The sequence below is a fragment of the Leucoraja erinacea genome, chromosome 1, assembly GCF_028641065.1.
Source record: "Leucoraja erinacea ecotype New England chromosome 1, Leri_hhj_1, whole genome shotgun sequence".
Lineage (NCBI taxonomy): Eukaryota > Metazoa > Chordata > Chondrichthyes > Rajiformes > Rajidae > Leucoraja > Leucoraja erinaceus.
This window is the reverse complement of record NC_073377.1, coordinates 52765464-52790899: the sequence shown is the minus strand read 5'-3', so window position 1 is coordinate 52790899 and position 25436 is coordinate 52765464. Positions and strand designations below refer to the sequence as shown.

Sequence of the window (25436 nt, the reverse complement as noted above, 5' to 3'; positions counted from 1 at the left end):
CCAGCCTTGGAGGGCATCTACCGCACACGGTGCCTCAGGAAGGCCGTCAGCATCCATAAAGACTTCTCACACCCTTGTAATGGACTGTTCGAACTACTTCCCTCCGGCAGACGTTACAAGGCCTTCTACGCCCAAACCTCCAGACTCGGGAACAGCTTCTTTCCCAGAGCTATAGCTGCTCTGAACCGGCCCTGCTGAGTGCCCCCACCCCCCCTGGACTATCTCCCTCGGATGGTCACGTCGCACAGACACATCTGCACTTTAGTCTGTTTTGACTATTTTACTGGTGTAATGTTCTTTGTACAAACCGTGTTCTTGGGGTATCTAAACCTAAATTTTAGTAGCTACTTAAGTTATGATGTCGGATGCATACCCAAATCTCGTTGCACTTATGTGCAATGACAATAAAATATATTATTATTATTATTATTATTACAGAATAGGCTTCATGGGTTGAAGCAGAGGGTGATGGTGGAAGGTTGTTTTTCAGAACGGAGGCCTGTGACTAGTGGTCAGTACTGGACCCATTGGTGTTTGTCATTTATATCAATGATTTGGATGACAATGTAGTAGGCATGATTAATAACTTTGCTGATGACATTAAAATAGGTGGGAATCATAGACAGTAAAGGTGGTAATCAAGGATTACAATAGGATCTTGATCAGCTGGGCTAGTGGAATGGCTAATGGAATAAATGTGAGGTTTTTAATTTTTTGAAGTCAATTCAAGGGCAGTATTTTCACTGTGAAGGTTGCAAGGAAGCGTTGTAGCGCAGAGGAATCTAGGAGTGCAAGTACATCATTCTCTGAACGGGTAGGTAAGGTGGCGAAGAAGGCTTTTGGTAAATTGCGTTTCATCAGTCAGGTAATTGAATGCATGAGTTGGGATGTCATGTTATAGTTGTAAAGGATGTTGGCGAGACTGCATTTGGAGTATTGAGTTCACTTTTGGACACCAAGCTATTGGAAATATGCAATTAAGCTAGAAAGAGTTCAGGGAATATTTATGAGGATGTTGCCAGGACTTGAAGGTCTATTGGAAGAGCTTGGGAAGGGTAGAACGTTATTCCTTGGATCACAGGAAGCTGATGGGCGATGTTATATTGGTGTGTAATATCATGATGGACATAGATAGGATAAATGCCCAGAATCTTTTTGCCAGGGAATCAAGGTGTTTAAGGTGAGAAGGGAAAGATTTAATAAGAATCTGAAGGGCAACATTTTCACACAGATGGTGGTATATGGAAAGAGCTGCCAGACGAGATAGTTGAGGCAGGAAAATAACAACATTTAAAGACATTTGGAGAGGTGTAAGGTAGGAAAGGTTTGTTGGGAGATGGGCCAAAGATAGGCAAATGGGACGAGCTTAGATGGGGCATCTTGTGTGGAATGGAAAAGTTGGGACAAAGTGTCTGTTTCCATGCTGTATGATAATATCTGAGCAATTTCTCAACATTCATATGCATTTAACAGTGTATTATAAATGTCAGTGAATGTTGCTTTGTAAATTCACATGCTAGCCATTTTGCAATGTGCCAAAAACAATATTGAGTTGTATGACCAATTTGTTATATTTTGATGATGTTGCTTTAGAGTTTGTTATGGTGCAGGTCAACAAATCAAGGTAGATTACACCCAAAGAAAGTATGCACAGCATAAATAACATCAATCATTAAGGCATGAAAAAGCAGAGTCTATGTAATTCATTCTTTTATCTATCTTATAGCGCTGCTGGTTTTGGTGACAAGCAATTTGTATTCGTGTTTCACGGCATTCCTGGAAAGCGTCAAAGTAGCTTCAACAAAACCCAGTCATTTGTGAATGTCACTTAGCATTGCTCATCCACAAAATGGATTTTATACTAAACGATTCTGTTAAAAGCTTGTCCAATTTTTGCAAGTCTTTGTGAAAGCTTCACTTGAGACATGTAAGATTGGGCCATGTGACATCTTGAGCTTGCTCCATCATTCTATTAGAATGTGGCTGATCTGACCTTTGGGCCTGCACCTCATTTTCTTGTTCAGACATTCCAACCCATTATTCCCCTATTATTCAAAAATCTATCTAAATATCTCATCCCTGAAATTGCTTAATGACGACTTCAGAAGTGGAGAATTACAAAGACTCGCCTTTTGAGAGAATTCATTTCACCTTATCTCAGTTTTAATCAGCCAAACCTTTCTCATGAGATGATGTCCTGCAATTCTAGACTCTGCTGCCTGGAGAAACATCTTGCATATATTTTATCATGCTTCCTTGGGATCTTAAATGTTTCACCGAGATTACACCTCATTCTTTATACTTCAGTTCTGTATGATCTGTCCTCCCAGGCTATTCTCTCATTCTAGAGACCAATCTTGTGACTGTATATTGGTTTGCCCCATACGGAACCGCCCTTGTCCCGTATTTGTCTGCTACTACTCGGGTCGAGGGGACTGTCGGGTCGGAGCGTTGCGTCCGGTCCCACCTCACCCGTCCTGACGTAGTGCAGCCCATGGAGTGCAGCAGTAGCGCCTCACCCGTGGACCTATCGGTCGGCAGCCCGGCCATCTGTCCGACCTTCGGGCCTTCGCTTACCGCCGACACTACCGCCCCTCCTTCTCATGGCCGATCATTGGTTCATGAGTTGGATGGGGTGCCGGACTTTGTGCGCCAGACCTAAACTCCTCAGCTGGCCCGCCGACTGGGCTTTGTGTGCGCTCCAGCACCCGGGCCAACTCTTCATTCACCCAGCCACGGCCAAGTCGGTCAACGAATTGCCATCGGGAATTTGTCCCTTATTTTGACCTTTTTTCCCTTATTTGGGAGTGAGAAAGTTGGCAACCCTACTTGTGACTAATCTAGAGACCAGCTTTACATTATCTCTTTGTGCTTTCTTATACTTCATTTGCTTTTTTTTTGCCGGTTTATTTAATTTACAATATTTGTAGCATGCCTGAAGAAAGGTCCCAACCCAAAATGCCCCCTGTCCGCTCCCTCACCAGATGCTGCCTGATCTGCAGTTGTCCTGCACTCTATGCTTTAATCTATTTTAATGACGTCCTTTGCACATCATGTTCTTTTGCATTCTCATTGCTTCATTTAAATCAGTAACATAGATTGTAAATACCCAAGATTCCGGCACTGATCCTTGAGACAACCACTTAACCACAGCCACATAATGACCTGTTTATTTCTACCTATTATTTTCAGAATATAAATGAATTCTCTATCTATGCTAATGCGTTATCCTTAACCCTATGAATCCTTAATTTCTGACAAACTTTTATGCAGAATGTACAGTAATTGAATAGCTTTTGGAATCCAAATATCCAACTGTTCCCTCTCATTCATCCTGCTGGTTCCATCATCAAAGGACATGGATACATTTGTTAAATTCCGTAGACATTGAATCTAACAGTGTCATTCTGGACCGAAGGTCTAACCCAGGTTAGATTGATTCAATAGCAATTCAGCATGGCAAGAGTGGGTCATTTGTGATTTCTACACACATTTCCTTCTCATAAAACTACACTGACTCTACCTAAACGTTTAATGCTTTTCCAAGTGTTTTCTTAACACATCTTTAATAACAGACTAGTAATTTCCTGATAACTGATGTTCGACGAACTGGATAGCTCTCTTATGTGGGACCTTGTCGAAAGCCTTCTGAAAGTCCAGATATAACACATCCACTGGATCTCCTTTATGCACTCTACTAGTTACATCCTCGAAAAATTCTGTGAGATTCGTCAGACATGATTTACCTTTCATAAATCCATGCTGACTTTGTCCAATAAATTTACCACTTTCCGAATGTGCTGCTATCCCATCTTTAATAACTGACTCTAGCAGTTTCCCCACTACCGATGTTAGACTAACTGGTCTGTAATTCCCCGTTTTCTCTCTCCCTCCCTTTTTAAAAAGTGGGGTTACATTAGCTACCATCCAATCCTCAGGAACTACTCCAGAAACTAAAGAGTTTTGAAAAATTATCACTAATGCATCCACTATTTCTGGGGCTACTTCCTTAAGTACTCTGGGATGCAACTTATCTGGCCCTGGGGATTTATCGGCCTTTAATCCATTCAATTTACCTAACACCGCTTCCCGGCCATTTTGGCAAAATTTGGCCATTTTGCCCATCAAGTCTGCTCCGCCATTCGATCATGGCTGATCCATTTTTCCATCTTAACCCCATCACCCTCATTTGACTAAATTCCAGCGAGTATAAGCCCAAAATATTATTTAACTATTTTTTGCCTTCCAGTCTTGTAAAAGTATTTACTGGTTCTCTTCTCGTATTTCAATACTTGAAATGAATTTTCAAGAAAAACAATGAATTTTACAGTAATTGGTCCCAAAATATTTGTCCAAAATATTTGGCTAGGAAAGATTTTGAAGGTAGACGGTGTCAGCCAGCAACTGCAATTCCTTCCTACACAAGATTTTGACAGTTATGGTCATGGTTTAAGACAGATGGAACATTAATAATCCATATGCTGCACTATGCACAAAATGCCTTCTTTGAAATACAACGTTGGAATGCTTAAATGTAAGAGATGTGATCATCAGTGAATGTTGTGGAACATTTTGTGATCATTTTTCAGGGTAGTGTGGCTTGGGAGAATATTGTTAAAGATTCCCTCAGGATTAGAATCCAGAAATAGTTGGATTGCCTGTGATTTGTGGAAGAGTAACATCAATCGCAAAGACTTGAAAGACTGGCGCAGAAAACATCATTGAAATGTCTTTATAGGATGAAAAGGGAAAGACTGTTTCCTCTGGTTGGGAATCAGGAACAAGAGATCATAATTTAAAAATTGTTATTTTGAGAGAAGTTACAATAAATTTCACATCCTACGTCTGCGGGATTGCAAATTCAAAAAGATGTGTACTATGCAATTGAACTTTTATAGTCCCAAAGTGAACATGAGCTTGTGCACTTGGTGTATATATATCTTTTAATATTAGATATCTGTGGAGGTAATCTTCACCATTGGCAGAAGCAAGAAACTGATGGTAGCAAAGTGGTTTCATATGACGGTCATGTCTGTCTCCGTGAATGAGTTAATATCACATTTGAAATATTATTTACTGCTTTATTGGCTTTTATTCCAACAGTTTTTTTAATCTTCTTGTTGTATCTGATTATGACAAGTTTAACAAAACACATTTTCTATTATGAATTAACCTATCATAAATGTCCCAAGAAGGAATGGTATTTCAAAATGTCAAATATTGGAAGTAAAGCAGAAACGCCAAGTGGTCGGTGTGTGACTGGACTAGCTCAAGCTGTCAACAAATATATTCAAAATAACTGAGGAGATAAGTGCCTTGTAATTGACTTGAATATTGTGATAAATGTTAAGTTATTTATTGACAAAGTAGGAACCATCAAAAATGGCAATAAATAATATTTGAATATGCAGATAATAGACAATAGATGCAGGAGTAGGCCATTCGGCCCTTCGAGCCAGCACCGCCATTCATTGTGATCATGGCTGACATCCCCAATCAGTACTCTGTTCCTGCCTTCTCCCCATATCCCCTGACTCCACTATTTTTAAGAGCTCCATCTAACTCTCTCTTGAAATCATCCAGAGAATTGGCCTCCACTGCCTTCTAAGGCAGAGAATTTCACAGATTCACAACTCTCTGGGTGAAAATGTTTTTCCTCATCTCCGTTCTAAATGGCCTACCCCTTATTGTTAAACTGTGGCCCCTGGTTCTGGACTCCCCCAACATCGGGAACATGTTTCCTGCCTCTAGCATGTCCAATCCATTAATAATCTTAAAATGTCTCAAAAGATCCCCTCTCTTCCTTCTATTCTATTAAATACAAGCCCAACCGTTCCATTATATCAACATATGACAGTCCCGCCATCCGGGACTGCATTACTCTAGTGTTTTATTTGTAATACTGGAAGTGTCATTTTACCAAGGCACTGCATGCTTGCAACAAGACATCCATGGCTCTGTTATAGACAATAGACAATAGGTGCAGGCATAGACCATTCGGCCCTTCGAGCCAGCACCGCATATAATGTGATCATGGCTGATCATCCCCAATCAGTACCCCGTTCCTGCCTTCTCCCCATATCCCCTGACTCTGCTATCTTTAAGAGCCCTATCTAGCTCTCTCTTGAAAGTATCTAGAGAACCGGCCTCCACCGGCCACTGAGGCAGAGAATTCCACAGACTCACGCTATGTGAGTAAACGTGTTTCCTCATCTCCGTTCTAAACGGCTTACCCCTTATTCTTAAAATCCTGTTGTGAAATTTCCTCATTTTTAAGGTCAACACAACTTTTTCCTCCTTCCCCAACAGCTGCAGCTGTATGCTTCCTTTCATTGACTGCTGTATCCTTACATCATCTATTCTCATTGAGATCATATTTTTCTTCCTGTATTTGCCACCAAAATGTAAAACCTCAAAATAATCAACATTATATTCATTCATTCAGAACAATCATCAAGATTGCATTCACCCATTTACTTATCAAACCATGCTGTAACCTCTCTGCATCCTCTTACAGGCTCACACTTCCACCCAGCTTTATGTCCACCACAAACCTGGAGATTCTTGGAGTGTACTGCAAAAGGATCTTTGTCCACAAACATAGAAACATAGAAAGTAGGTGCAGGAGCAGGCCATTCGGCCCTTCGAGCCAGCACCGCCATTCAATATGATCATGGCTGATCATCCAAAATCAGTACCCCATTCTTGCTTTCTCCCCATATCCCTTGATTCTGTTAGCCCAAAGAGCTAAATCTAACTCTCTTGAATACATCCAGTGAATTGACTTCCACTGCCTTCTGTGGCAGAGAATTCCACAGATTTACAACTCTCTGGGTGAAAAACCATCAACTGGTTTTCTTTCTGGCTGAGTTTCTCCAGCATTTCTGCTTTTGTTGGAGATACTTTATTTTTAATACACAAGTATCTATTGTGAACAGTTGGTGTCCATAGCTCTGAATCGTGTGATATCCCACGAGATATGTTTGCTTCTTGAAAAAGGTCCCATTTATTCCTAATCTTTGTTTTCCATCTGCAAACCAGATCTTTATTGAGGTTAGTACACTATCCTCAATCCCATGTACATTAAATAAGTACATTAATATCTTATGTGTCTTGTCATAAACTTTCTGAAGCAGAGGCATTTCGGAATGAGTGGTAAGAGCACGCCTCTGCAGGTAAAAATGTGTGGACCTCATGCAGATTCCAGCCATAACATCCTTTTTGAACAATCATTCAGTGAACTGTTTCATGTATTTTAAGGCATCAAATTAGCTGGCATGTCAAATAATTTCTGGCCTTAAATATTTCATCTGACTTTCCAGATTTCCAGCTTGCATCAGAGAGTCTGAATCATAACGTACGGAATTAGGCCCTTCGGCCCAACTTTCCCATGCTGACCAAGATGCCCCACCTAACCTCGCCCCATTTCCCTGCATTTGGTCCATAGCCCTCTAAACCTTTCCTATTCATTTTTAAAAAGTCTCTCCTGATATTATTCTTGTGCTAATATTTTTTATTGGAGGAAATTGTGTTTTTGTATTCAGCATCTGCACATCTTCTTTATACTATTAATCTCCTGAAATGCTTTAGGAGAGGAGGCATGGATGTCAAGAACTTAATTAATTATCCCCAAGTTAAAATGAAATCACCATACTTGCTGTAATTTATAAGGCAAAATGCTATATATGGAAGTCAATACACCAACTATTATTAAATGCAAAGGACAAGCGGAACTAAAACGTTTGCACAATATAGTTCCATTGTGCGTTTATGAGGTTTGTGTGACTTTTTTTTTCTTTTTTTTTAATTTATTAGAAGCAGTGTACAAAAATATAGCCAGCAGCATATGACATAATTCAGTTATTGTACAGCTTCAATTTTAATTTTTAGCTAAAGTCAAGAGAAACAAAGAGAGAAAAAGCGAGAGAAAAAATGGATGTGCAAGGATAGAACCCTTAGACTACCAAATTGGTGTAGCCAAAGAGAAATAAGAAAGACGTAGAGAAATAAAAAGACAAAAACAGAAAGAAAAACAAAATATAATGATATACCAGCCTCGCAACCCTCCCCACCCATCACCCAACCCGTAATTAGATTTAACTCCAAAAATTGTGTTGCACCATACTATCCTTGTAATGAATCAATGAATGGCGTCCATGTCTTCGAAAAATGCGCTGGTTTTTCTGCTAAGACAAGTCTAAAATTTTCAGGATGTAGCGTCTTAGACATCTTTGTAATCCACATTTTAGGAGTAGGGGCAGATGTATGTTTCCAAAATTTGAGTATGTTTTTTCGCCGTTATCAGACCGTAATTGAGGAAACGTCTTTGAAATATTGATAGCGCAGAGCAGGCTTCCGACGTTCCTAGAATAATCAGTTCCGTGTCGGGGTTCAATTTTGTTTTTAATGTTTTTGAGAGAATTTCAAAAATTTCTCTCCAAAAGTTATGTAATTTTATGCAAGAGGCAAAGGAATGTGTTATCGTTGCTTCTTGAAGGAGACATTTGTCACAAATAGGAGAATCATTTGGAAAGATCTTTTTCAGTTTAGACTTTGAATAGTAGAATCTGTGCAGTATTTTAAATTAATTAACATATGTCTAATGTTAATCGAACAATTGTGTATATAAAAAAGGTTTTCTTCCCATCTGTCTTTTGGAATTTTTAGGTCTAGTTCCTCTTCCCAGTCTCTTCTAATTACTTCTGATGATGGGATTTCTATATTTAAAAGGGTGTTATACCAATATGATGTTAAGTAGTTTGACTCTGAATTTCTATTCATACATTCGTCTAGTATATCTGGCAGCAAAGTTTAGTAGTCATGGGTATATATTTTCAGATAGTCTCGAATTTGAAGATATCTGAAATATTGATTACCTTTCAGGTGATATTTCAACTGTAATTCCTGAAATGAGAGAAGAGTTCCCATCTCGTAACGATCAAGTTTTTTGATTCCTAGTCTTTCCCAATATGTAAACGTTTTATCCATAATGGCTTGAACAAAGGGTTATTGGCTATTGGTGAAAGAAGAGATACATTTCTTAGTTTAAAAGTTGATTTTACTTGTCTCCAGATTTGTAGACTGCTGTGAATAATCGGATTTTTATCATATAGTGTGTTCTTCAACTTTGTTGGAGAGAGAAGAATCGTGCCTATATTAAAAGGCGAGCAATCCTCTCTCTCCATTATTAACCAGTCTACCTGTTGGCATGAGTTGTCCAGCCAGTAAATTACATTTTTAATATTCGTTGCCCAGTAATAGTATAAGAAGTTGGGGAGCGCCAATCCGCCTGTTTCTTTGGGTTTACATAGATGCCGTTTATGAATTCTATGTGTTTTATAATCCCAGATAAAGTTTGTAATCAGAGAATCAAGATTTTTGAAAAAAAATTTAGGAAGATATATTGATTGAAATAATTACAGAATTTGTGGGAGGAAGATCATCTTTATAGCATTTATTCTGCCTATTAGAGACAACGGGACAACGAGTGTTTTCCAAAATTGAATAAGAGCGTTTAATTTAGTAACTAAAGGCGGGAAGTTTGCATTGAATAGAGAGGTATATTTTCTGGTTACCTGAACACCCAGATATTTGAATTTTTCAGTTGCAATTCTGAAAGGGAATTTTAGAAGGTGTGTCGGCTCCTCAGGTTTTATTGACATAATTTCACTTTTGTTCCAGTTTATTCTATATCCTGAAAAGGAGCCAAATTCCTCTATAAGATTTAATATATTTTGAATACTAACTTGAGAATTGGTGATATATACTAGTACATCATCTGCATATAATGATATTTTATTATTGGAGTATTTAGAATTATAGCCGTGAATGTTCGGATGTACTCTTATACTTTCTGCTAGAGATTCAATCGCAAGGGCAAATAACAGGGGTGATAATGCACATCCCTGTCTATTGCCCCTGGATAACTGGAATTTAGGAGAGAGTATATGGTTAATCAGTATTCTGGCAGTCAGCTTATCATATAACAGTTTTAAACATGAGATAACATTTTCGCCCATCTGAAATTTTTGCAGTATTGTGAAAACATATTTCCATTCTACTTGGTCAAATGCTTTTTCTGCATCTAATGAAATAATTGATGTCTTCTTCTTTAGTCCTGTGCGAGTACATTATGTTAAAATTATTAAACGAATGTCTCTTGGGTATAAACCCCATTTGATCCTAGTGTATTAATTTATTAACGCATTTACTTAATGCCAAAGTTTTCACTAATATTTTCTGATCTGTATTTAACAGGGCGATTGCTCTGTATGATCCCTGGTCTTCTAGATCTTTGGGTATAAGTGTGATAGTTGATTCAGCTAGTGTTTGTGGTAATGGCTGTTCTTTAAATGCGTATGTATAAAGGTTGTATAAACGCGGGGAAATTACCTCATAAAATCTTTTATAAAATTTGTTACTAAACCCGTCTGGTCCAGGTGTTTTGCCGTTCTTCAATGAATTGATTGTCTCTTCTATTTCTTCAATTGAAATCTGTGCTCCTAATTCATCTCGTTACAGCGGGTTATGTGTTGGAAGTTTACAGTTATCAAAATTTTTGTAATTTTTCTCCTTTCTGTTGATGTTTTGGATGTATATAAATGTTGATAAAATTGGGCCAATCTTTCATTAATGTCTTTTGGAAGCGTTAACAATTCACCTTCATCTGATTTGATTTTTAGGATAGTATGGTCCTTTTCAACTTTTCTCAACTGGCGTGCTAAAAGTTTGTGTGGTTTGACGCCGACTTTGAAATGTTCCTGTTTTGTAATTTGAAATAATCTGATAACTCTTGCAGATAGAATTTTAATATTGCTATCTTGTTGTGTTTATCTATAGTCGGATCTATCGCATTTTCTAAGTCAAGTTGTCTGATCTGTTCTTCTAATTGCAATTGTTCCATCCTATTCTTTTAATTTTGATATGCTTGATATGAAATGATAGAACCTCTAATAAAAGCCTTAAAAGGTTCCCATAATAATGCGGGTGAAATACCTGGGGTATCATTGGTCTCAAAAAAGAGTTCCATCTGTTGTTTTAAATATTTACAACAATCAGGATTATTTAATATTTGAGGGTTAAACCTCCAGAACGATTTTTTATTAAACATTCCTTCTAGTTTTAAGGAGAAGGTTAGCGGATAATGATCGGAAGTATTAATTTAGTGTCCACTAGAAAATAGTCAATAAATGTATAGGTTTTATGTACTGATGAGTAAAAAGAGTATTCTCTACCGGATGGGTTTGCAATCCTCCATACGTTATATTTGTATTTCTTATATTCATATTTAAGAGTTCACTGGATTTTGATTTTGTATTATATCTCTTTTGTTGAGCAGATTTATCGAGGTATTGATCCAAAACGCATTTGAAATCTCCCCCAATTATCAGGTTTTGCTGGGTGGAATCTGAAATTATATTCAAGATTTTATTAATAAATTGTGGGTTGTCAAAGTTAGGAGCATAAATATTTACCATAGTAAGTGGGGTGGAATATATCTCCCCAGAGACTATGACATACCTCCCATCTTTGTCTCCAATGGTGTTTTTATGTTTAAATGGTATGCCCTTAAGGATTATAATAGCAGTGCCTCTGGATTTGGAAAGATAGGAGGATTGATATATTGGACCGATCCAATTGGCCTGGTCTGAGCTTGAGCTTTAAGATGCGTTTCCTGTAATAATATTATGTCAGCATTAATTGATTTTAATTGGGCAAGAATCTTATGCCTTTTAATTGGCTCGTTAGTGCCCATAATATTCCAGCTACAAAAAGTAATTCCTCCAGTTTTCTTCAGAGAGTTGTAATGCATTATAGCTTACATTGGTTCCTTATTTCAGATGGTGCAACACAATAACTCAACCTTCTGGGTGTTGGGTGGTTGCTCCCAATTTCAGAACTCTGATGGTATATCCCACAGAAAGGTGCCCTAAAAAGAAAAAGCGAAATAGGTGCTAAATAACATAAATGATACAAAAAAATAGTATTTAGATATACTGTGTGAAACCGCCCACTGGTAGGAAAATTTGTGTGATCTTCCGTAGGTGTAAATCTCATTTAGCTCCGCCCCTTACAAACTAATATTATAGAAAAGAAAAAACAGGCCAAACCGGATATTATATGCACAGAAAAAACAACAAAACATGTACTGTAAGTAGGTACACAAAATTGCTGGAGAAACTCAGCGGGTGCAGCAGCATCTATGTAGCGAAGGAAATAGGCGACGTTTCGGGCCGAAACCCTTCTTCAGACTGATGGGGGGTGGGGGGAGAAGGAAAGAATGAAAAATGGAGGAGGAGGAGCCCGAGGGCGGGGGGGGGGGGGGGGGGGGGGGGGGGGGGGGGGGGGGGGGGGGGGGTGGAGACAGCTCAAGGGTTAAGGAAGGGGAGGAGACAGCAAGGTCTAGCAAAATTGGGAGAATTCAACATTCATGCCATCAGGACGCAAGCTGCCCAGGCGGAATATGCGGTGCTGTTCCTCCAATTTCCGGTGTTGCTCACTCTGGCAATGGAGGAGACCCAGGACAGAGAGGTCGGATTGAGAATGGGAGGGGGAGTTGAAGTGCTGGAGGGGTGAGGAGATGGAGAGGGGGAGGAGGAGAGAGGGGTGGCGGAGGGGGAGAGAGGGATGGGGAGGGGGGGAGGGATGGAGAGAGGGGGGGGGGGAGAGCGGAGGGCGGAGGGAGGGGAGGGAGGGATGGGGAAGAAGGGAGGGGAGGAGGGAGATGGGGGAGGAGGGAGAGGGGTAAGAGTGTGGAGGGGGAGGGGGAGAGGGGTGGGGGAAGGGGGTGGGAGAGAGAGGGAAAGGGGTGGGGGGGAGGGAAGGGGGGGCGGGCGGCGGGGGGGGGAGAGAGAGAAGTGGGAGAGGGAAGAGGGGAGAGGGGAGGGGGGAGGGGGGGGGGGGAGAGAGGGATGGGGGTGGGAGGGAGGAGGAGGAGAGGGTGAGGGGTGTTGTAATGTAAATGGATCCATTCCAATTGGACATCTGTGAGCATTGAGCATTGTGACATCACACGATGGAACGTTCACCAGGGGCTGGGGCTGCTTCTATGGGTGAGAAGCCAGTTTTTTAAAAATTGTGGCGGGGGGGGGGGGGGGGGGGGGGGGGGGGGGGGTGGTGGGTGGGGTGGGAGAAGGATGATTAAAAATATGTACATAAACATGACGAAATGTAATCAGGAGTGGATACTTAGAAAGAAAAGTGAAATCTCTACCGAAATGGAAAAAATCTCGGTGATTCTGCGTCTGGAGTCGGTTTGTAGCAACGAACCAAAGGCGGAAAGGCGGCCGGCAGGCAGTGGGACAGATGGCGGATGGACGCCCGAGCAGCCACACAGTTTTAAAGATAGACTAGACCAAGTGCAGACCCGTTGGGTCTGTTTCCCTAATGGCGTTTGCGGGGGTAGGGGCTGCGGCATCACACTCACATTAACCACCCCCCCAAAACACACAGGTGGGGGGAGGGGGGGTGAGAGAGGGGGGGAGGGGGGGGGAGGAGGAGGAGGGAAACAGGAGATTTGGGAGGGAAAAGGGGAGCGGGGGGGTAGGGGGGGTGAGAGAGGGGGAGAGAGAGGGGGGATGGGGAGAGAGATGGGGGGAGGGGGGGAGAGAGAGTGGAGGGGGAAGGGGGAGAGAAGTGGAAGAGTGGGAAGGGAGGAGGAGAGGAGGGGTAGGGGGAGTGATGGAAGAGGGACAGAGGGGTAGGGGAAGGGGGGGGGGGTAGTAGAGAGGGAAGGGGGGTGGGGGGAGAGAGGGAGGGGAGAGGGAGAGGGAGGTGGAGGGAGAGGGAGAGGGGGAGTAGAGAAGGGGGATAGAAGTGGAAGAGTGGGGAGTGGGGAGGGAGGGGTAGAGGGGGCTAGTGGGAGTGGTGGAAGAGGGACGGAGGAGTGGTGGAAGAGGGACAGAGGGGTAGGGGAAGGGGTGGGGGAGAGAGGGGGAGGGAGGGGAAGAGAGAGGGGTGGGGGAGGGAGAGGGGTTGGGTAAGGGGGAGAGAAGTGGAAGAGTGAGGAGGGAGGGGTAGGGGGAGTGGTGGAAGAGGGACAGAGGGGTAGGGGGAAGGGGGCGCGGGGAGGGGGAGAGAGGGAAGGGGGTGGGGGGGTAGAGAGGGAAGGGGGGGGGGGGAGAGAGGGATGGGTGTGAGAGGGAGAGGGGTGAGGAGAGGGAAACATAGAAACATAGAAGTTAAGTGCAGGAGTAGGCCATTGGCCCTTCGAGCCTGCACCACCATTCAATATGATCATGGCTGATCATCCAACTAAGGATCCTGCACCTGCCTTCTCTCCATACCCCCTGATCACTTTAACCACAAGGGCCACATCTAACTCCCTCTTACATATAGCCAATTAACTGGCCTCAACTACCTTCTGTGGCAGAGAATTCCAGAGATTCACCACTCTCAGTGTGAAAAATGTTTTTCTCATCTCGGTCCAAAAGGATTTCACCCTTATCCTTAAACTATGACCCCTTGTTCTGGACTTCCCCAACATCTGGAACAATCTTCCTGCATCAAGCCTGTCCAACCCCTTAAGAATTTTGTAAGTTTCTATAAGATCCCCCCTCAATCTTCTAAAATCCAGCGAGTTCAAGCCGAGTCTATCAAGTCTTTCTTCATATGAAAGTCCTGACATCCCAGGAATCAGTCTGGTGAACCTTCTCTGTACTCCCTCTATGGCAAGAATGTCTTTGAGAATTGCGCATTGTGACATCACACGATGGAACGTTCACCATGGGCTGGGACTCCTGCAAAGGCATATGTAAATGAATCCATTCCGAGTGGATATATGTGAACATTGGGCATTGTGATAATTTGTTAGTAGATTATTACGTTCCCATCGGTTTAATTTGTTTTCTATGCTGCATAATTCAAGAGTTTTGAACCTTTTCTTAGTAAACACGAGGGCCTTGAACATTGTATCTGCTTACATTCCAATCTATCAATGATAAGTGTGTCTAGACATAAGCACGTGCGAGCTTGTCGGCCATCTTATTTGCAACTTTTTTTTTTTTTTTTTTTTTTGCAACTTTTATATATCTTTTTATGTAAAAAAACAATTTCTCTCAAACTAGCCCTTATAAATATATATAAAAGGTATACATTAAACACGTGGGTTAGCCCACAGGTTCAGTAAGCATTCAGTAGGCCTGCTAATCAAACAGGAGCCGTGGGATTCTACTTATCCTTTAGAGTGCTTTTTTATTTGAATGCGGCTTCTGGGTCAATAAAGAAATGCTCCGAGCATTCATATGTGACCCTCAGTTTGGCTGGATACATTATTCCATATCTCCATATAACTATATAACCATATAACAATTACAGATACATTATTCCAACAACTTTTTTTCCCCTTCCCATCTCAGGTTTGGAATGTCTCTAAGAATCAGACGAGTCTTTGTAAAAAGGGCATGTTTCTTCACCACCTCTGCTGGACAATCTCTGAAGAATCTTATGCTTTCTCCTTCAAACATCAGGTTTTTTCCGATTGTCACTTTCTTCATGATGTCTTCAAGAACTGCTATGTTGTTAAATTTCAGCATAATCTTCTTGGTGGAGCTCCAATCCCTGAGTGTGCTCTCTGAACTCGATGTGCTACATCAACTTTAGGTCTCTCAGACAGATTGAATACCTGTTGAAGTAAGTTGGCTGTGAAAACCCGAGGGTCTTTTCCACTTTCCTTCCCTTCTTTCACTCCAACAATTCGTAAATTTTGGCATCTGGACTGAGCTTCAAGATCTCGGCATTTGTCGGTCACTCTGGCCAGTTGCCCAGAAATTCGGTCCAGGTCTTACTTCATTCTTTGCATTGTATCAGACATGTCCATAGTTGTAGCTTCCAGATCTTTAATAGCTTTGTTTTGTTTTTTTGAAGTAAGGAGAACAGGCTCCAACTTTTTGCTGAGATCTTCTTCAACACGTTTGATTTCTTCTTCTAAATCGGTATTTACTTCTTCAAATGCAATCATGTAGAATATTGATTCATTTCACAAATTTCCTTATTCCCGACATCCATTCTTGTTTCTACCTTTCCCAGCTGAGTAGTCAGCTGATTAGTCATAATCTCACCATAGTCCTTTGCCATAGTTTTTTATTAAAGATTGTACTTGTTCTTTTATATTTTCTTCCATAGTAGCAATAAATCCTTCTCCTTTAGATTCCTCCTCAGATTCTTCAGGGTTGTTTTCTCTGACTCTTGAAGGGTCAGCAGTCTGGTTCTTGGCCTTGTCTGTGGTACAGACGGTAAATTCCGTTTATTCATTTAAAAATTTCTGATGACGTCTCTTACGCGACATCAGTTATCTGCCGGTGAGTATTTTAAAATCGGTCCCGTTTTTCCTTTCAGGCTTTTTTGCGCTTTTTAGTGCATTTCAGCAGCGGAGCTAACGCGGGCGCTTGCTTCCTACTCCATGGCGCTACTGGAAGTGTGAAATTCTTGACAGACATTTAGTAGGTGAGACATATTCCATGCAGGACACAACACTTTAAACCGATTTTACACTATCGCCTATAATATAAAATATTACACAGTTAGCAACTCTTCGGCTTGTACTTAATACTTCTAAACCTCCTGTGGGTGTGCACATACCTGGTCCTCTCAATCAAAGCCTTCAGTACTGTGTTATGACTGTATATATATTATATATCCACCTTTGTAGATTTTCCTAAATCTTATTTACCAAATCTATTTATGCCCCATTTTCACCCTCCTGAATTTCTTCTTAAGTATGCTTCTCCAACATCTGTTGTCCTCCAGTTCAGTATTGATGTGGATAGAGAACTGGTTGGCAGACAGGAAGCAAAGAGTAGGAGTGAACGGATCCTTTTCACAATGGCAGGCAGTGACTAGTGGGGTAACGCAAGGCTCAGTTCTGGGACCCCAGCTATTTACGATATATATTAATGATTTAGACGAGCGAATTGAATGCAATATCTCCAAGTTTGCAGATGACACGAAGCTGGGGGGCAGTGTTAGCTGTGAGGCAGATGCTAGGAGGTTGCAAGGTGACTTGGATAGGCTGGGTGAGTGGGCAGATGCAGTATAACGTGGATAAATGTGAGGTTTTCCACTTTGGTGGCAAAAACAGGAAAGTAGACTATAATCTGAATGGTGGCTGATTAGGGAAAGGGGAGATGCAACGAGACCTGGGTGTCCTGGTACACCAGTCATTGAAAGTAGGCATGCAGGTGCAGCAGGCAGTGAAGAAAGCAAATGATATGTTAGCATTCATAGCAAAAGGATTTGAGTATAGGAACAGGGAGGTTCTACTGCAGTTGTACAGGGTCTTGGTGAGACCACACCTGGAGTATTGCGTACAGTTTTGGTCTACTAATCTGAGGAAAGACATTCTTGCCATAGAGGGAGTACAGAGACGGTTCACCAGACTGATTCCTGGGATGGCAGGACTTCCGTATGAAGAAAGACTGGATAGATTCGGCTTGTACTCGCTAGAATTTAGAAGATTGAGGGGGGATCTTATAGAAACTTACAAAATTCTTAAGGGGTTGGACAGGCTAGATGCAGGAAGATTGTTCCCGATGTTGGGGAAGTCCAGAACAAGGGGTCACAGTTTAAGGATAAGGGGGAAATCTTTTAGGACCGAGATGAGAAAAAAACATTTTTCACACAGAGAGTGGTGAATCTCTGGAATTCTCTGCCACAGAAGGTAGTTGAGGCCAGTTCATTGGCTATATTTAAGAGGGAGTTAGATATGGCCCTTGTGGCTAAAGGGATCAGGGGGTATGGAGAGAAGGCAGGTACAGGATACTGAGTTGGATGATCAGCCATGATCATATTGAATGGCGGTACAGGCTCGAAGGGCTGAATGGCCTACTCCTGCACTTATTTTCTATGTTTCTATGTTTCTATGTTTGAAAATCCTAAAGCTCTCTCTCCCATTAAAACTTTTCAAAAGCATATTGTCTCCAACGGCACAGAATGAAGACATTCTGAGATATCAATCACTTAATGAATACAAATTGCTGGACAAAACAATAATTTTATTCACACTAATGCACCATTTTTGTTCTGCCTTTTTTTGGAATAAGAAACCAACTATGAAAGGGAATTTTGCAATGAATCAAAAATTGTTATCGCCCTTTCATTTGCCAGCTGGAATCTTCATGAGATGTCATTAAAACAGTAACATCTGGTGAGATAAACCAGGTGTGTTGATTAGGTATGCCACACTGATCACTTTCATTCTGAATGAAGAGCACTTATGGATAGTAACTTGTCACATTCAATAATTTCATGCCAGCTTTAACACATGCAGCATTTCTTGTACCCTAATTTAGTTGGAAAAATCATTTCATTTTCAGATGACATCAATTTGGATGGAGTAGGTAATAATAATAAAACAAAACAGATGTTAAAATTACAGGAATAACCCATTAACAGCAAATTAATTTTGACATGGTTAACTGTGTGCATTTTGGGAGGAAGAATGAATAAACCACCCACTGTCTGGATAATAAGATTTTAAACTGAGCACAGAAACAATAAGGCCATAAGGAATAGAAGAATTAGGCCATTCGGCCCATTGTCAATCATGGCTGATCTATCTCTCCCTCCTGTCCATTCTCCTGCCTTCTCCCCGTAACCTCTGACACCTGTACTAATCAAGAATCTATTTATCTCTGCCTTAAAAATATCCACTGACGGCCTCCACAGCCTTCTGTGGCAAAGAATTCCACAGATTCACCGCCCTCTGACTCAATAAATTTCTACTCCTCTCATTCCTAAAAGAACATCCTTTAATTCTGAGGCTGTGACCTCTAGTCCTAGACTCTCCACATCCACTATCCAAGCCTTTCACTATTCTGTATGATTCAATGAGGCCCCCCATTCTAGCGAGTGCCAGCCCAGTGTCGACAAACGCTCGTCATAGGTTAACCTACTCATTCCTCGGATCATTCTTGTAACCCTCATCTGGACCCACTCAAGAGCCAGCACATCCTTCCTCAGATATGGTGCCCAAAATGACTCACAATATTCCAAATGTTGCCTTACCAGTACCTTATAGAATCTCAACATTACATCCCTGTTTTTGTATACAAGCCCTCTTTAAATACATGTTGGCATTGAGTTTGCTTTCTTTATTACCGATTCAACCTGTAGATTAACTTTTGGGAATCCTGCACCAGCACTCCCAAGTCCCTTTGCACCTCCGATTTCTGGATTCTCACCCCATTTAGAAAATAGATCTGGTCCAAGAGTCAGAGTCATACAGCAGGGAAACAGGCCCTGTCGACTCAACTTATCCATGCCGACCAATATGCCCCATCTAAATGAATCCCATTTGCCTGCATTTGACCCATATCCTTCTAAATCTTTCCTATCCAAGTGCCTGTCCAAGTAAATGCTATTATAGTACCTGCTTCAACTACATCCTCTGGTAGCTTGTTCCATATATCCACCACCCTCTGAATGGGAAAAGTTGCCCCTCAGGTTTGTATTGAATCTTGCCGTCACACCTTAAAGCTACAGTATGTCCTCTGATTCTTGATTCCCTCACTCCGGGTAAAAACATTCCGTAGTCTATTCCGTTTATGATTTTTAATACACCTCTCTGAGATCACCCCTCAGCCTCCTGTGCTCCAAGAAATAAAGTCCAAGCCAGCCCAACCTCTCCCTTGCATTCAAAGAAGCAGCACAGGTTAGTTAATGCAGGAAGTTGAAAACAAAAGCAGATGGATACAATTTAAAGACATGAAAATAATGTTTAAAGCACCAAGTGATAAATTAGGCATAACTGGACTGGAGAGAAAATGGAAGAGGGATCATGATGCAGGATTAATCAGTACTTGTTCTGGCAACTTTGTGTTCCTTGCCAGTTGTGTGGGTGCCAGTGGCAGATGCTGCAATCATGGTGATCATGGTTGAGTAGCTGCCTGCCTTCACAAGTAGGCAACACTGTGAGAAGCCATTTGTACTGAAGCAGCTGCCAACTCTTAAAGGGACGTGCACACTGGGCTGGAACAGTTGGTGGAATTCATACCCACGTCGAGAGGGAAAATATAAACGGCACTGTGACTGGAGTGGGTTTCAAGTTTCTCAACCACACGTTGGAGGTCATGGTGGAGGGAAGCAGAGGTGTGTTCCATCAAGCAGGAGCATCATTGGCCCTCTAACCTACTCCTTCAATGTACTGGGACTAATGCCATGGCAGTCAATGCCTAAAGTCAGGCCTTGAGGACCTCTCCCCTGTGCCACACCTATTTCTCCCCACTCCCCCCACTTCCACCAACATCCACCCCTCTCCCCCTCCCCCTCTTCCTCCTTCCTCTAGCTCACCATTCACAACTCTTCAATCCTTTTGTCTCACACCTTTTTTGGCCTTTGTCTAACCTTCAGCCTATCAAAAACTCCCCCCATGTGTGTTGGCCTATTATCTGCCAGTTCTGCCCCTTCTTTCCAGCTTTGCTCCCACTCCAGTCTGAAGACGGGTCCCAACCAGAAACATCACCTATCCATGTTCTCCAGACTTGCTGCCTGACCCACTGATCTACCCCAGCACTTGTGACTTCTCCCGAGGACCTGGATGCTATACTGAAAAAAAATCCAGAGACCCCCGTCACGAGGTGAAGGATAGCAAATGCCATAACCCAATAAATACTCCGAACAATTACATCATTCACCAGCCAGCAATTTCTCAAAGCACCAGGCTGATACCAATTGGCATCTTTTCTGCCAGAAATGTAAGGTAGTCTAAGCGTGGAGGTAGCAGGAGCCTTCCGGAGGGAAAGGGGTATGACAGTATTTTCATACATCTTTGGAGATGCTGATAGATGTTTGCGTTAAGTCAGCCATTGCCGGACCCACTCAAGCAAAGGCTTGTAAAGAGTAGAGGCGATGTGATTCTTGCATTTAATCTGTCCCATGTCCTCCTCACTGCTTTGATTTTATTTACCGACTTCCTGCCCATGTTCTCACATTGTGCTTTCTCCTTCCGAACGACCAAGTACTCACACAATGTCATGCAATGATAGTAACAGGAAGAGTAGAAGTGGTGTGAAGGTGAGGAAACACTGCCACTTCAGTTCAGTTCATTGAAACATAGAAAATAAGTGCAGGAGTAGGCCCTTCGGCCCTTTGAACTAGCACCACCATTCAACATGATCATGGCTGATCATCCGAAACCAGTTCCCCATTCCTGTTTTTTCCCCCATATCCCTTAATTTTGTTAGCCCTAAGGGCTAAATCTACCTCTCTCTTGAAAACATCCAGTGAATCAGTTCAGTTTAGTATATTGTCATGTGTACCGAGGTACAGTGAAAAGCTTTTTGTTGCATGATAACCAGTCAGTAGAAAGCCAATACATGATGACAATCAATCCATTTAGGGTTCATAGATACATGATAAGGGAATAACGATTAGTGCAAGGCAAAGCCAGCAAATAATTTCAATAGAGTATTTGAGTCATACAGCATGGAAACAGGTGCTTTGGCCCAACTTGCTCACACTGTTCAATATTCCCTATCTACACTAGTTCCACCTCCCTGTTTGGCCCCTATCCCTGCAAACCTATCCTATCCAAATGTTTTTTAAATGTTGCGATAATACCTGCCAAGGTACACGCTAAATCTCCTCAAATTTCTGAGGAAGTATAAATGTTGGGAGAAGCTCAGACTGTAAACACCAATGTTCAATGTACTTGCAAGGAATCTCTACGTTCTGGTGGTCTGTTTTCTCTCAGGGTGACTGAGGAGCTGTCTCAGGTAAAAAAACAAGGAGACTGATAGTCACAGAATGCTGGAGTAAATCAGCAGGTCGGGCAGCATCTCTGGAGAAAAGGAATAGGTGACGTTTCCGATCGGACCCCCACACCCCCCTCTCTACCCCCACACACCTTTATCTTTCAGTCTGATGAAGGTTTCCAACCCAAAATATCACTTGTTCCTTTTCTCCAGAGATTCTGAGACCTGCTGAGTTATTCCAGCATTTCGTGTCTATCTTCGGTATGAACCAGCAACTGCAGGCCCTTCCTACCCAAGTAAATAATACTTGCTTTGTAGAGCAAATATCTGTTGCTCAGGTTGGTGACATTCATGATCTCCCCCGCCCCGGCCCTACCCTCCGCTGCCAACTCCACCAGGATAGTTGACAACCAACCAGCTCAGACTGCTGCTATTCATGCCCAAATGGTACAGATTGAATCTGTAGCTATCTGTAGTTTGATGTAGTGAATCAATGGCCTCTGTTGCAATGGGCTGCGATAGTGAAGGCCTCACAGTTGCTGTCACTGTGAGGCCTATTCTTCCCCTTTGCCTGCATTAAGCCTGCATCCCTCTATGCTTTTCCTGTGCAAGTACATGTTCTTTTAATGCCTTTTAAACATTGGAAACGTATCTGCCTCTCACTGTTTCACACAAGCAGCTTGTTCCAGATTACCATTGATGTCTTTGTGAAAAAAGTTACCCTTTAGGTCTGCTTTAAATTTCTCCACTCTCACATTAAACCTATGCTCTCCAAACTCTAGATTCCCCCTTTGTAGCTGTTATAGGTTGGAAGTCACTCTGAGACATCTGTGCTTAAAATATCAGTAGTTTTCTGCAGTCCCTGTAGTTGAGCAGTCAACTCTCTGTGGGAATTTACTCTGTTGAGGTCTGTTGTTTTTGTTATTTTTGTACTGCAGTCTCTTTTTCCACGAAAGCCTTATTAAACATGCATCCGCCTTCTGCTCTGGTCCTTGAGTGGACATTTCAACCTAGTAACTAAAACCTGAAGCTGGAAGGATACTGGAATGGAAGTAAAGAAGTGGTTGATCACTTATTTGGCTCGTATTTCCAGGACCTGTGCTGCACTTTATGAATCGAATATTTTGTAATGCGACAAGGAATATAGTGATTTTCTGAGTGCTTGCTGACATCAGACTTCTTGGCACATGTCAAACTGTAGATGAGTCAGACTTTCCTGCAATTGAACATGGAGATGATCAAAGCTGTATTACTTGGCATCTGTCTAAAATCACATACCCATGACTCTTATTCATTCGTCCCTACAGTTGCTCCTGCCAGCTGAAACAGATGGCTCACAATCAACTATACTTCGAATCCAACATGTTATTCATCACCAAAACGACCTACTTTATCCTGAAATGTATTTCAACTGAAGTTATCCAGTTTAGTTAGTTTAGTGTTGTTCAAATGGTGCGCGCATTGCTGGGAAAACTCTCGCATAGTTTTCATTCCTAGGTGTCAGTTCTACAGCTCTGCTGATGTAGAGAAGCCCAAAGTCTGACAATGCTTTTAGATAGGAATTTCACAAGTCTGACCCAGCAACAGTATTGCGATGATCCATGTCAAAGTTGTCAGCGATATGTGATTTGTATCTACTGCCTCCTGGGATAGAGAATTGCACCGATTAGCATAGTTTAGTGTAGTTTATTATTGTCACGATACAAGCTGAGTGTACATCTGACTGAAGACATTTCTTCTCACCTTGGTCCTAACTGGTTGGTTCTTTTTCGTGAGACTATAGTTTCCAATGAGAGGAAACAACGACATAATCTACCCAGTTAAACACATTTGGAATCGGCTATCAGAACATCAGTCTTCCATCCAAGGTCAGTAATGTGACTGTTTCTCTTTTCTCAGGACTTGCCTGGCCTGCTGACTATTCTGTGCGTTTTCAAAGATTTTCTTTTAGATTTCTTGTGTCATCAGTTAGTCATAAAATCGTAGTGTAACAGAGTCAGAGCCATAGTCATTCAGCCATTTAGCACGGAAACAGGCCCCTCGGCCCAATGCCGACCACGATGTCCTACCTACACTAGTCCCGCCTGCCTGCGTTTGATCCATTTTCCTCTAAACCATTCTTATCCATGTGACTGTTAAATGCTGTTGTTGTACCTCCCTCAACTACTCCGCCGTAAGCTCATTCCATATACCCATCAATGTCACCACCAGGGGCGCCGAACGATTGGCAGCCCTGTCTGTTTTTCCGTCTTTTAAATTTTTTTTAGTGCGATTTAAAAGTCTGTATAAATACATGTTCTCCGGTTTGTTTTATGTGGGGGAAGGGGGTGGGGGTCGGGGGAAAGTTTTTTTCAGGTCCTCACCTTTCCAGAGATACGATTATTTTCCGGATCGTGTTTCTGGATCTGGTCGCTCTGCGGCCTACCATCAATGGAGCTGGCTGGCTCCTCGGACTGACTTTGGGCTCCACTGCGGGGTGTGGACTTAACATTGGAGCAGATCCCTTGCCTGGGATCACTCCAACCGCGGCCTATGGACTTTACATCGAGAGATCGCAGTCTCGGGAGAGGCTAGTCGGGAAGCTCCAACGACGCAGAGGCTCAACCAGCCCCGACGCGAGGTTTGATCACCCGGCACGGGGAGTTGACATTCCCCCCCCCCCCCCCCCCCGATGCAGGAGCTGATCGCCCTGATGTGGAGGGCCAAAGCGCCGCCGGCTACGGCAGTCAAGATCGTCCTGTCAACGGAGGGTTCGAGACCCCCGACCATGGGAGAGCACACAAGGGAAGAGTTTTGAACTTTTTTTCGCCTTCCATCACAGTGAGGAATGTGGAGGGTCACTGTGATGGATGTTTATGTTTAAATGTATTTTGTGTGTTCCGTTGCTTTAATTTGTATGCCTGACTTGGCAAATTAAATTCCTCGAATGTTGCAAAACATAACTTGACTAATAAAGTATTATTGTGATTGTGATTGTGATTGATTGTGTGAAAAAGTTGCCCCTCCGATTTTTATTCAATGTTTCATGTCTCACCTTAAACATATGTCCTCTGGTTCTTGATTCTCCGGTCCTGGGTAAAAGACTCTATACATTTACCCTGTCAATTACCCTTATGATTTTACACCTCTATCAGATCACCCTTACTTCTATTTGACTTTCAGAAACTTAGGATCAAGGATTCATGGTCAGTGATGAGTTGACTACGTTAGTTCTACTAGAAACAATAAATCCCCCTCCCGCACGAAATAGCTGGACAACTTTAATAGTAAGAAAAATATTAAAATATTTAGTCACTTGCAATGATGTTCTTCCAAGGAAATCAATAGATAAGACAGCCATCTATTTGGTGCTGATTGTTTCTATTGATTCCCAATTCTAAGTTGTGGAGAATTGCCATGACCATATAACCATATAACCATATAACAATTACAGCACGGAAACAGGCCATCTCCGCCCTACAAGTCCGTGCCGAACAACTTTTTTCCCTTAGTCCAACCTGCCTGCACTCATACCATAACCCTCCATTCCCTTCTCATCCATGGATCATGAAATGGACCATGAAGAATCAAACACCAGTCAACAATTAGCCTCAACAGATATCAGAAACATTGGAATTCCCACTGTCCTGCAGAAATTCCTAATGCAGGGAATTATTAGCAAATCTAGAATGACCCTGCTGACAATTCATCCTAAAATCCAGAACAAAATGTGTTGGTGAAATAGAGGCATAGAGACCTTCAGCACAG

The 25436-nt window shown here is 42.1% G+C and overlaps 1 protein-coding gene across 2 annotated transcripts in view; it reads left to right on the top strand.

Moving 5' to 3' along the window:
- Window positions 1–25436, top strand: part of LOC129696663 (cAMP-specific 3',5'-cyclic phosphodiesterase 4D) — a 221791-nt gene that overhangs the window by 4512 nt on the left and 191843 nt on the right. The window contains exon 1 of one of the 2 annotated variants that reach the window (XM_055634770.1): window positions 20360–23557. The exons of the other annotated variant lie outside the window; for it this stretch is intronic. The gene's annotated coding sequence lies outside the window, so the exon portion shown is untranslated. Of the gene's footprint in view, window positions 1–20359; window positions 23558–25436 lie in introns of those variants that run through there. 2 annotated transcript variants of the gene reach the window in all.